The sequence below is a fragment of the Lepisma saccharinum genome, chromosome 7 (assembly GCF_977018435.1).
Source record: "Lepisma saccharinum chromosome 7, izLepSacc3.1, whole genome shotgun sequence".
Taxonomy (NCBI): Eukaryota; Metazoa; Arthropoda; class Insecta; order Zygentoma; family Lepismatidae; genus Lepisma; species Lepisma saccharinum.
Window position 1 is genome coordinate 69,119,556 of NC_139235.1, and position 14,527 is coordinate 69,134,082.

The window sequence follows — 14,527 nt, forward strand, 5'->3', positions numbered from 1 at the left end:
CTCTCATCAGAGGATGAATGATGAGTAACATACATCACCCAGCAATTAATTGCACAATGACTGGTTCAGATCCCATCATTCTTTAGAATGACACGTGGTCGAGGTGCTGGGATTTTCATTTATTTCACCATGAAGTAAATGAAAATTGAAAGAATAGTTTCAATAACCAGTTTTAAATTTAACCCCACCCCAAAATTTTGCTAACTTGTTTAGTTTTTTTAGTATGTCCTTGCCATAGTTTATTTTGAAAATACATAGGGCTTAAAGGTTTTTTTTACCGCATGGGAATTTTTTTTTATTACATATGCCATGATAGATGTCGAGCTTTCACCTTGCTGATGAACTCGATGAAACGTTGGATCAGTTATTAGATATAGCACGAGGGACTACAAGTTTTAATTTAACTGCAAGTTCAACCCCCAAATTTAAACGTAGCCCAATATTAACTAGACGCCTTCAGCGACAATTATTAGAAAAACAGGAATATGAAAAGCAATTAGAGCAACAAGGTCAGGATTTTAGAGATTTAGGCCCAACACAATTTGCAACTATGACCCAGTCTCAGTTTGTTACCCCAACAATTTTAGAGGGTATCCCATTTCAAGGGATAGCCAGGGAAGATGTATACATATCGCTGACACTATATATATCGCCAAATATCGTGACGATATATCGCCGACACGGTATATCGCCAAATACCGTGACGATATATCGCTGACACTATATATATCGCCAAGTATCGTGACGATATATCGGCAAATATCGTGACGATATATCGCCAAATATCGTGACGAGAGATCGTCGACACAATATAAATCGCCAAATATCGTGACGATATATCGCTGACACGGTATATATCGCCAAAATATCGTAACGATTTGTCGCCGACACTATATATATCGCTAAAATATCGTGACGATATATCGCCGACACGATATATATCACCAAATATCGTCTATAGCCAAATATTGTGACGATATATAGCCTACACGATAGATATCGCCGATATATCGCCGACACGATATACGTCGCCAGATATCGTGACCATATAACGTCTAGTTGATATCGCCTGGACGATACTTTTTCAATATCGCGATATATCGTTTGGACGATATATTGCCCAACACTAATCTAGAGAGGTTGAAAAACGATATAAAATAACAAGAATACAAAGTAAAACTCTTTCCTATGGCTTTACTGGAACAGAAGGGTGCCGGAGACTTTCATTCTGGGGGTGGCTCGAAGGTAGGAAAAAGCTTGCCACGTGCAGTCTGCCTTGGTGGTCACGAATACTAACATTCTATCTTTACATCTTCCTTTTTTTCACTTTTCTTTCTCAATTTATTTCACTTCTTACTTTGCTACTCAATCCCTCTTCCCTTCTCTACCTTTCCTAATGTTTGCCAATTTTTTCCTCTCTTTGTTTAGTTTTTATCTACGTATCTCTTCTCCTTCAGTTTTCTATCTTCTTCCTCAATTTCTCAATCTTTTTTTCTTTTTACGTCACTCTGCTAATCTCTTTCCATTCTCCCTTTCTCCTTCTCTTTATCACTTTCTATCTTAAACTATCATTATTTCTGCTTTTCGATTATTCTCACTGTCTGTCTGTCTGTGTGTGTGATGTGTGTGTGTGTAGGTTGACAGATTGGTCGTTTCGGGCAACTGCATTAGAACAGCCATCAGGAAACCAAATCGGTTCTGAGGAACTTTCCTTGAGCCCTCTGAATAAAAATAATCCAAAATCCGTAACAAAAGTACCAAATAATGCCGTGGTATAATTTTGAGTCAATTCCGGAAAGTTCCCCCCAAAGTAGAAATTTTTCATGACCAAGCAGCGTGTGTAAATTAGTTCCCACAAACCATTCCAGGTGGCAACACCAATCCAAAAGTGTGTCAGAAGTGTGTAAGACCATCTCATTATGAAATTACAGCGTACTGGAACCCACAGAAAATTACCTTAGATGTCAAAATAAGACGATTCTCTAAATAGGGTGCCACGTCAAGTTTCCCGATTATAAAATCTCGCAAAACCATGGTTCTCTGTGCGTGTGTGTGTGTTATAGGAGGGGCAGAAAATGTTCATGTAGGGTATTCTGGTGAGCCAAACAGTTTCAGTGTGGGCTAGAACGACGTCCCTTTCAATCAGTGTAATTTGTCGATACTTTAAGTATTTACTCCACTAAATATGCTGAGGTAGAGGTAAAGTTCCGTACCGTGGTGGTGAGTTCTAGGCGTCAGGCTTTGGGCTAGGGCTACGAGATGCGCGCTGGTTAGAGTCTCATTGTGGAAGCGTAGAGGCCACTCACCATTGTGAGGAAATTGAGGAGCTACAAATGAATAGAATAACTAGGTCAGGAGATCCTACAACCCTGTACCAGCTAACTGTAGAACAGAGCCGCGCATAGCGACAGAGGAGGAGGAGGGAGTCGAGTGGTGAAAGCGTAGCGTAGCCAACCGTACAGTCCTGACCTTAGTACGGCTTTTCAAAATTTGCACTTTCTGTTTCATCCCTAATATTTTCCTAACAAATTGTTAAACCAAGCGTACGGACCTGGAGACAAAGATAAGGTCCGTTGACCTGTGCGTACGGTATTATCGGTTTCAAAAGTTGGCAACGCTGACAGAACAAAGCAGAGAAATCGGGTAACTCCAGTCGTCCATTACGCAATCCCGCTTCTCTCACTGCTCATTGGTGGATCCGTGTGGCGTCACTTCTTGCGCAGAGACTCGCTCTCGTTCGACTGGTCTACAGTTAGCTGTTGCAGGGTATAGTCGTGCTCACCACACGTTACCCCGTAGCTGACTGAATGATCGCCCACCTCTGCTGAGGAATGTTTGAGTGAGGCCGGCAGTCCCTCAAGGGCTGCGTCGCAACGGGTTATGTTATGCTGCGATAAAATATGTAATTACATAAAAGTCCTGGTTCTAGTGACAAGTCAGCAAAAAATCTACCTCTACCGCTTCGATCTACTGCTCCTTGATCCTCTCCCATATCGTCTGACAATCCGAGGAAATGAGTTCGGGTAAGAATGAGGTATTTTCACTTTCCACTTATTCAGCGCGAGATCAGTCTCCGCCCGTCACTCAGGAAAAAGGGATATTTTTTTTATTGGGGGAAATTCTAGTTCGGCTATCCCATTCTCCACAGAGCGAAGGGACCGCAGAGGGTGGGGGGAAGCAGTTTCGTCAGCGAATAAAAATTGGTGATGGTTCTTCTCCATGTTGGGTGATTTCGTGTCTGTGCCTTCTGAACCTTCCCGGTGGCATAAGCAGGTTAATCGTTAATGAAGAGGAACGTTGTGCCGATCGGGTTCTTCGATCCTAGTTCGAAAGGAACCACAATCATCGTTTCCAACTCCCAATCCTAAAAATTCACTAAATTTGTTCATGTTTAAAACAACAAAAACAGTCTGGTGTAACTCAAAATCGAGATATTTTTTTAAGATACCTCTTTCGGTTATTCCAAGGATATATTTGACCATTGTTTATTACATAAAAAAGAGTTATAATTGTTTCAAAATAAGAAAACTAGTGTTCCGCCTCCGCCTAATTGGGAAATATAACATTTAAAATGTTAAATCTAAAAATAAAATGTTGTGATGTCAAATCTGTCATGACGCATTTCTGTAATCCTAGCTAATGGTTATTGACTAAACTGTATGTTTATTTCTGGTTGCTAGTAGATGGGTAGTTGTTTAAAGAGATTATGCAGGGGGTGCTCGTCAGGGGGTGCTCGTTGCTATGTGAAGTACGTATGCATTACGTCATCTGGGAGGATCGGGTTTGACGATGCTCGTTGCTATGTGCAGTAAGTTTGGTGCGGGTTACATTTAGCTACTAACAGGTCGCAAAAATCGAACAAGCAGGTTGTTGATTTATTAGCGTTCGATTTATTTTTATTGTATTTTTGTACTTGTAGACTGCAATCATGTCTAATTGTGCTGTAGCAAGCTATGAAAACTATAACCAGAAAACTAAAGGAATTGACATAAAATATCATAGATTTCCAGTCGATAATTGCGTAAGTAAACAGTGGATTCATGCTTGTAGACGAAATGTAAAGAATGCAAGTGTGCAGTGCCAATTATTGTGAAGAAGACTATGTGCGAGATCTAAAAGCAGAATTTCTATATTTTCCACCAAAGAACGTGCTGAAGCCAACTGCAGTGCCATCGCTAAAATTACACCCAATTACTTTAGTACAAAATAATCGAGGAAATGGTGTAGTTCTCCTAAACACTTATCTTCACAATATGATTCGCTTGTAGGACGTGTTGATAAGGTTTGCAGAGATGTACGCTACGAAAGATATGCAATAAGGAGACGTGCCCTAAACAAGCTAAAGACCATGGTGCCAGAAAATAGAAAAATATATAGACGAAGGTATATGCACAAACTGCAAGCAATGTTTCGTTGTTGGAAAACATATTCGATCATTTACAAAGGAGAAACACACGTCTGCATAATAAAGCAAATAAATTAAAGATTACAAACAACCTCTATCAACCTGCTTTGACTGAATAAAGAAGTTCAAAATCTACAACGTAACCTAACCGACAGTACCACAAGAAAAGTCATCAATATCTTGAAAATGTGTTCAACTAGTGCGAAGTACGTAGTGAACCTAACTGATTTTTTATGTACATTTTATGTAAGTCGGATTTAAAATTATTAATAAATTCATTTAACACAGACCGATGTTGATTGTGATTTGTATGTTCACATTATTGTGAAAAACGTTGTCGGAAATGGGCATTTCGAAGATCGCGTACTAACTTTCAAGCTATTGGAAATGAAATTCACTTAGTACATCTTCAATTCGAGTTACATAGCGTTGTATGCACGATGGTAAATATTGCATGAGTGAATAATACACCCATCATTGAAATTTTTGCAACTTTGTTCAATTTTGGTATTTCACAAATACATTGTGAATAATTTTGTACCCTTGTACTCAATATAAACCAATGGATGTTACATTATTTCTTTGTAGTACATTTCTGTCAAAAAGAGCAAGATCTAAGATTAGTGTAATGCAAGTTACTTCGTTAATGTACAAATGTGTGTCGCATATCAGTCTTGGAGTATATTTTCCGGTTATACAACTCAGACACACATGGAAATGGAAATGGAAAATCTGCGGACAAAGTCCTTTAACGAATAATAATTCGTACACTTGCACAGTCAATCATTGTGAGTTCATATAACTTTTCTCCTTTATTGTTTAATTAAACTAAGATATTTTCATCGATATTCTCAAAGCGTTTCATTTACCGTGTGATCATAAATCTATTTCTATAAGCTTGAATTAGTAGGTTAAGACATTTAAGTTTGATGTTCCTAGTACTCATCAAGTATTTCGAGTAGGTTAACTTAGTTAAATTAGTACTTGTACACTTTGGCTCGTCTTCTGTACGCGTTTGTATGTAAAGTTCTAAATACGAAACAATACTTTTTAGAACTATGACAACGATAACTTGCAGCCAAATTTGAACCAGAGAAATTCAAAATATCTGCAAATTACAAACTGGTGCGACGGACTAAATACAATTAGATTAAATTTATTAGATTGAACCCAACAACTACGACTCAATAACTGAGTCTCGACGATCCTGAAACGTCGAATATGTCAATAGTTCGAATTATTTATTTTGATACACTTTGCCTAGTAACGCTGGTGACGCGTACAGATCGCTGGAGATTAAAATTTTATACCTTCAGATTTCAAATAGGATTTCAAATAATTTACAACTAACTATAACCCCTTTCCATAGCAACAGCATTAACCCAAATTACACATGCGAAGTTCCCCCCTTCTGAAAGAGAAGAATTAATCATTTAAACATTTTCATAAACATCAAATACAAATGGAAGAAAATGTTTTAGCACGTAAATATGAACACCAGAAACAGTAAACTTGTTTATTGTTTTCAATTTAACACATATTTCCTGCGTATGAAAGCATCGACAATTTGTCCTTATTAAGTTAAGAGACATAAAATAAAAACTGTCGATACATGAACGAAAATTTACCCATCAAAGTCATTTAACATGCACCATTAATACCATATAAGGAATTACAAAAGTCCTAATTACTTCCTATTTTGACATTGAACCAATTTTGGAACATGTTCCTAGTATATTTTGACTAGAGCTGTGCGTTTCTTGCACGAAAATAAATCGTTTTACGTGTGCACAGAGCCCTTATCAGACATGGCGTCGATGGCCATTTTGTAAATAACGCATGGTCTGTGACGTGTACTAGTACCGTTTCCCGTAAAATTCAACACACGCGAGATAGCTATCTCATAAACAACTTTGCTTAAACGTTGTAAACACGATCTTCGAGAATTTTCTTTCTCTCAAAGTCACTTAAGATAATTAATTTCCTCACCTGGTGTGTCGGGAACGACGAGTCCAGTACGCACGAGTCCACTCTTACCTCTCTCTTCCCGAGAGCTCCATTCCTTTCCAACACTTATTTTTGCGATGTGCTTTCACTTCATGCTATTAACTGCCGTTTTGTCCTAACTGCAGATGTAAGATTCCTCCCTAAAGCACGGAAACAATTCTGATTTCCTCCACTGTAGTGACCTTGCTTTGTTCACTCCATGTTCTTTTTTCCGGAAGCCTTTTTCCACCGCTGCACACCCCTATCGATCACTGTTCGTCATTTTTGCCGAGCACATTTGTCTTTACCAAACAACAATTTTTTATGATTTAAATACCACACGATAACAGATATGTATATGCGTTAAAGAACCCAGTGTAATGCTCAATAAGATAAACTTTTTGCTGATAATTAACCAAAGGCATCTAGACCAAAACGCTGTATATTTTATGATTTTGCGCCATAACAGCGAATTGCCCATGCGTGCAGTGACCGACACATCAAAATGTCCTTGTGCATAAGGAAACCGCGAGAAAATCGGGTCTCAAACAAAGGAATTTACAATTCAACTGCGCACAACGGTCAGAGCCATCTAGCGATTCTTCGCGTAACTATTAAAGCAACAAAGTTTTCATATTGCATAGGCATTCCACCTATCGTGAATTCTTTGCACTAGACGAGTTCATCGTCTTTGAACCTGAGTTGGGTTATTTCACCCCAATAAAACACACACGAAACTTAAGTTTGCAGAATACCTTATGACAGTTCGTCATAAATGGCGCCCAACATAGGGCTGAACCCTCACATAATACTTTTGTTACAATACTAAAATTAGACTTTCATCAATAAACATTCATATTCTACATATCCACTAATATACATATTTAATATATACAGACATATTACTTTATTGTTTACAACATAAAACATCCCGGATCACCAACTCTGGTGACTACATCATACTCCAGAAAGAAGGAACCCCGCATGTGTTTTGGCGTCTTGTAGAACATAGTGGCTTGTATATTTTTGGTTGGAGCAGGAAACAAATGAATGCCTAGGCCCACCGCAACATTATACTTACTTGACTATTAGCCCGCCGCAAGCATAACCTAACTTGACCTTTACCGCATCATACCTGCCCCCACCCGCAAACTCAACAACACCCCCATGGAACTACCTAAACAACTCCTAATTCGCTTCTGGATTCAGTCTATCTGAGCTAATCACTATTTAAAGGCGTAGTATGAGCCTTGTGTGCTACTACCCTCATGAGCTGCAGTTGGTATTTTCTTTGACCTGACCACAACAACGATGCAAATAGTGGTGTTCCAAATATTTGTGAGATGAATACCCTTGAGCAATCTATCATAGAGAATGTCTTATCTTATTTTGGAGCAATCAGGAAGATTTCAGGCTCATCTCGCATACTAGTACGCCGCAGAAATTTCACCTACTTGGTCAACTCGCCCGCCGCAGGCTCAATCTCACTTTACCCATACGAGAAATTTTAACCTTGCTCTTCCCCTACCCCCTCCTTATTGGCACTGTTTTTAACTAAAACGTCTGATTTACAGCTAAACCCCATCGTCTGTAGCATTTCATCCACACCTTCCAAATTCAAATCTAGTAATCTTTTCACCCACATTTTTACCTTGTCCTCTGAACAATTCCAAACTTTACAATTTTCTATCGACTGGTGATCCAATTTTTCTCCTGTCACACAATCTATCAATGAAAGCGTGGAATCTTTACTGTTCTTAACACAAAGGTAAGGGCCGACAAAGAGGTCACAATATTTTCTTATCACCTTATCTCCGGTACCACTTAAGGTCTGATTCTTAACGAAGACTAGCTTACCCTCTTCCACTACAGGTTTAGCATCCATCTTAGCATTATGTTGCTTCAATTTATTTTGCCTTTTACTAAGACTAGACAGATTCGCCATGACTAGCTTGTCATTCCACGTGACATTGTTAGCATCGACCCCCAGCGTCGGTATATCGGTCAAACTCTTTGTCATGTTTAATCTCAACTCCATCGGAGAATAACCTGTTTGTAACGAAATGGAACCATTCAGAAGGCGCAGAGCTTCAGGTACTTTTTCCGGCCATTTATTGTGATTGGAATTACAGAGTATTCTCATCAAACGGTTCAATTCCGAATGATAGCGCTCTACCCAATTTGAGCTCGGATGGTACACCGGAGTGTAAACAAGTTGTACCCCCCATGTTTTCATTGCATTCTGAAAAATTTTCGACTTAAATTGTGGCCCATTATCCGAAACTAACCTCTGAGGAATTCCCAAATGAACAAAGTACACTTTTGACAATTTATTCACAATGGTATTGGCATTGCTATTAACCACCGGGTATGCCACCAAATACCTTGTTGCTGCATCTAGAACCGTAAACAAAAACCTTTCTCGTTTAGGCCCCAGCGCAAACGGACCCTGCAGATCAATAAACAAAATCTCCCCCGGCATGTCTGTGAAATGAGACCTAGCAACAATTTTAGCCGGATGTTTATTCGGTTTTGTACGCTGACACAACTCACAGTTTTTTACATACGACTTAATATCAGATTTCATCCCTTGCCAGTAGAAAACCCGATATAAGTGAGATAAAGTTTTGGCAACTCCGAAGTGTCCCATGTCATCATGTCCAGCCACCAGAACTTTATTTATCAATTTGACAGGAATGCATATCCTGTGACGCGAAACATCATGGAAGTCTTTAATATAAAGAACATCATCATTTAAGCAGTATGTTCGATTCCAAGATCTTGAGCGAGAATTGATCCTTTGACTTATCCCCTTAAGATGATCAATAATTTCTCTCAAACCCACGTCATCACTCTGTAAATCAATCAACTCCTCCTTGGTGAAAATCTTCTGATTTAAATGCGTAACTACAGAAATATTTACCAAAAATTGAGAATCAGGTGTATCTGGAAAGTTTCTACTAAGGGTATCTGCCAAGAGGTTGTCCGAACCCTTGCAATATTGCACCACGAAGGAATATTGTTGGATCTGTATAAACCATCTTGTCAGCCTGGCATTCCATGAATGTGCAGATTCTAACCACGTGAGTGATTTGTGGTCAGTGACAACAACAAATTGTCTACCCTTAAGAAATGTGGAAAATTTTTCGATCGTATATAGTATAGCCAAAACTTCGATCTCAGTTGACGTATACGACTTTTCGTATGTTCTAAGCAACCTGCTGACGAATCCTAAGGGTTTCATTTCCCCGTCAGTAATTTGGTAACAAAAGCCCCCTATCCCCACAAGAGATGCATCCGTTTGAATATAGAACGTTTTCTCAAAATCTGGAAAGTTAAGGGTCACTTCATGGACTACCAACGCCTTCAGGTGCATAAAAGCTTGTTCAGCTTGTGTGGTCCAATGCCACTTCGTCTTAAGTTTCACTAGTTCATATAACGGTTGTGCCACCATGGCATAATTAGGAATATACTTCGCTAACCAATTAAAACATCCTAGAACCCTTTGCAACTGTTTCAAGTTTTCAGGTTTGCGTAGGTTAACAATGCTTTCGACGTAGGAAGGATCTTTCTGGAAACCCTGTGTCGTGATTATGTGTCCCAAAAACTTAAACTCTTGCACTGCAAACCTACATTTTTCTAGCTTCAATGTAAAACCCGCGCATTTTAATCTTTCCAAGACCAGACTGACATGCCTTAGATGTGAATCAAAATCTTTAGATTTGATGATGATATCGTCTACGTACACCACAACAAAATCTAAAAATGATCCCAGTACCCTATTCATGACATCCACGAACACAGCCGTGCCGTTCACCGAACCAAACACAACTCTTTTAAATTGGTACAGAATACCCTCAAATGCAAATGCCGTGAATTTACGACTGTCAGTATGTAAAGATACTTGCCAATAAGCGTTTCCTAAGTCCAGCGAGGTGAAGAATTTACAGCCTAAAAATGAAGTCAACAGATCGTTAATCTTCATTGGCGTAAGTTGCATGAGTTTAACGTGTTGATTAACCTTTTTCAAATCTACACATAATCGTATTCCCCCATTTGGTTTGGGAACCACCAGTAGAGGCGAACGATATTCGGACTGTGAAAGCTCAATCACATCCCAAGCCAACATTTGGTTCAAATGATTCCTAACTTGATCCCTGTAAGCATAAGGAATGGGGTAATTCCTCGCCACGATTGGTTCAACAGTGTCCAATACCATCCGATGTTCGTACTCTCTACATAATCCCGGTATGTCAGTAAACATCTGTTCAAAGGCGCTTAACATGTCTATGAATCGAGAATTTAAATTTTCTTCTAAGTTCAGCGAACCCTTCACTTTGTGCATGAAAGACGACTGTTCATTTGCTGAAAGATCTATATTCATTGAAACGTTCATCAAAGACAAGTCCGGTCCCAAAGAATCTACTTCTCTAAGAGGTGTGAACTTCAAAAGTGCTTTACCATTGGGAGTATGATAAAAGAAAGCATCTACGTCGAAGTTTAGTTCACCGTGAACCCCATATATCACATCTAAACCTAGCAATACGGGTACATTTAATTTTTTCACCACTAGAAACTGTACATAATAATCATGCCCCCCCAAATTGATCATCAATTTCGTGATTCCTTCAACAGATTTAGATCTCGAACCAGTATAATCTACTAATTTAATATTGGATGCTGGTTCCAATCTTGGTCTCGAGATCAAAGACGAAATCGATTTCCAAGTGTTAAATTCGAGGAGAGACACCTCGGCACCACTATCACATAGAGCATTAAAAACTTTACCTAATATGGCAATTTTAATCATAGCAGACGTATGTTGTTGGTAACCCACATTAACAGGTATAGTTGAATTCATTTCATCAAGAAAATCACTCTCCTCTCCCCACGTATCATTTATATTTACAAACTGTATAGCAGGAAATTTTACCTCACCCTCACCCCCTGCCCGTTGGTAAGAGCTCCTCTCCGGTTTTCCGAACTTGGACATTCCCTGGATGGCTCGTCCACCGCATGGATCTCAGCTTCAACTATGATTTGAGAGCCAGGCTCGGATACCCCTTGTACTAACTTTCTTAAAATTCCCCTTTTCCTAAGGAAATTGAGAACCCGAGACATTCCTTCTCTGTTCCAATGTACTCGATCAACTTTTCCCCGCGAAGGATTTCCCAAATATTCTTCATAAAGGTCATATCGAATTTCACCTGAGCTATCAAAAAACACAGAAGAGATATCGTGTACTTTGACATTTCTTGCATCATGAAACGAGGCTATGAAATCATTAATCCCTTTCCATTTGTGCCAGACATTGGAACTTTTGTTACGCATAATACGTGCTATGGGAGGTAGGGTCAACCAATTGATCTCCTTTGTCCTTCCTTTCAGCAATTCCAGCGTCTCCGACAAGTTGCACTTTATAGTTTCTTCCGTCTGGAAGTTAAGTATATCGTTCGTACCTATCATGACTATCACTGAGTCAGCCAATTTTGAGCACGACTTTAACCTGCCGTTTAATTGCTCGGTAGTTTGTCCACTGACTGTTAATCCTATCCTGCGATTTCCTTGTTCATCGAAATTGAACTGATAATTACCAAACTTCTGAGCTACTCTGAGTAACATACTGTCGCCGATCAATTGTTTCTCTTCTATCAACGGTTGAATAGCACTTGTCTGTTGTTCTGCTTCCTTACTTCTTTGAGGTAACGCAGACGCAACCCTATTAACTGGAGGTTTATTCCTGCCTAAACCCACATCACCTCCTACGATGTGAGTTGGTCTCCGTTTCCCAACAAGGAATCTTCGGCTGAATCTCTATTGTACTGAAAACGTCGTTTCGAATTGGGACTGAAATTTGTGTTCTTTCTAACGCTAGTGGGTGAAGTCTTTATTTCCCGCGACCCTGGTCTAAGTTTCTCTTCAGAGGCCTCAGAAGTGACTGAGACTTTGTTCACCCCACCCTTGAACCCTTTGCCTTTAGGAAGTGGAGCCACATCTCGTTTTACATTTACATCCTGTAAAGACTCATAGTTTTCTATTATGTGTATCGCCTCCGCGAAGGACGAAACATCCTGCATCACGATGTGTTCCCTCAACTTATAAGGCAAGAGCGTGCCAATTTGAGCCACGATATGAGAGTCCTCCGCCTTAGGTTGAATGGAACGTAACAACTTAAAGTTCCTCGAGAAGAATTGTAATACACTCTCCTCCGAGGTCCTTTGATAGGGCGAGTTCAATACCTTTGCAAGACAGGAGCTACGCCACCTGGAACTCTCGTAATGGTTAATGAATTCAGTTTTGAATAATTCGTAAGTGACTAAGTGAGCTTTCCGCTCCGAAAACCAAAGTTTCGCGCTATCCGTTAATAATTTCGGAACATACTTTATGTATTGCATCGAGTCTATACCATATAATTCTAACAGTTCCTCAACCTTTTCCAAAAATTCAGATGGAGTTACCGTGGTGATCAACCCATTGAATTTCGGAAATTTCAACAAGTCTTGAGGCTTTATGCTGTACACTTTGGTACGAACCGCGTCCTGATTCTGGTTACGATCAGACCGTTCTTTGACACCTTCTAACACCTTCCCCTCACTCTCGGCTTTTATTAGAGACCCCAAAACTTTAGCTCTTTTGTGCCTAGTCTTAATGTAGCTTTTCTTGCTGAAAGTGGAATTGACCTTCCACGGTTTTTCAGCATCAGATGTAGATTCGGTGCTCACCACGTCATGACAAGGAAATGATTTAGTCCTGCTATTTTGCTTACCAGTAACAACGTCTGAGTCGTCCGTTGAGGTAGCTTTATCTACACAATCCACCCTTGCGAACCCAGACCCCAAACCCTTGAGACCCTTTTCATTCAATTGCTTGCCGCCACTGATTCGAAGATGTTGAGTAATACTAGAACCATCTTGTTCCCAGTTGGTCAGAACTTTACTGAACCTATCCATGGAGCTTTCAAGAGATTTCAATGTCACCATGACCTCCGTAGGCAACGTGTTAAGAACAGTAGTTCCCGAATCTACGTTCTGAGAGAATGTCTGTCCTACTGTCTGAGATGAAGAAGAACATTCCTTTTTCATCGCAGCTAACTCACTTTCATTGACGACTTTTCCAATTTGTGAGCTCGATGATATTTGATCTAAATTCCTATCTCTACTCCCTATCTTGTCTAACACTTTCTCTACAATTTGCCCTTCCAGTGACTTAATATCATTTGCCTTCTCAATTTTCATCTGATCCAAGGACTCATGCATTCCCAGTACTTCTGAATCCAACTTCTTTGCTAGTGCTTCATACTTTGCTTCCAACCCTTCAGCCCTATTCATACATTCTACTCTATATTGAGAGACCGACAACGTGAGATCATTTAAACGTTCACTTGTCTTTATAACATCTTGCTGCAGCTCTAATATGCATTTACTGGTGCCCTCTAGATCAGACTGCAGTTTACCCACTACCTTACTTGTATGAGCTGTGAGTTCTGATTTGAGCAACTGATTGCTTTCATTGAGTTCTGATTTGAGCAACTGATTGCTGTCTCTGAGTTCTGATTTGAGTGACTCAGTGCATTCCTTGTTCCTTTCCTCACTCTGTTTAATAAAAGCGAACAAGGAATCTAATGTAACCGGTTCCTGCTCAGTTGCCATTATTGATATTAGCTTTAACAACAGCAATTAACCAACTAAAGATTAACCTGCTTGAAACCCAACAAAAAATTCAATAACGCAGCCCCTCTGCACTTGAGTCCTCGTAATCTTGCGACGGACTAAATACAATTAGATTAAATTTATTAGATTGAACCCAACAACTACGACTCAATAACTGAGTCTCGACGATCCTGAAACGTCGAATATGTCAATAGTTCGAATTATTTATTTTGATACACTTTGCCTAGTAACGCTGGTGACGCGTACAGATCGCTGGAGATTAAAATTTTATACCTTCAGATTTCAAATAGGATTTCAAATAATTTACAACTAACTATAACCCCTTTCCATAGCAACAGCATTAACCCAAATTACACATGCGAAGTTCCCCCCTTCTGAAAGAGAAGAATTAATCATTTAAACATTTTCATAAACATCAAATACAAATGGAAGAAAATGTTTTAGCACGTAAATATGAACACCAGAA

At 39.4% G+C, this 14,527-nt stretch overlaps 1 protein-coding gene across 2 annotated transcripts in view; it reads right to left on the reverse strand.

Annotated features, from left to right (window-relative positions):
• The window catches only part of LOC145989902 (uncharacterized), a 346,996-nt gene that overhangs the window by 256,338 nt on the left and 76,131 nt on the right, over positions 1 to 14,527 (reverse strand). The window lies entirely within an intron of this gene.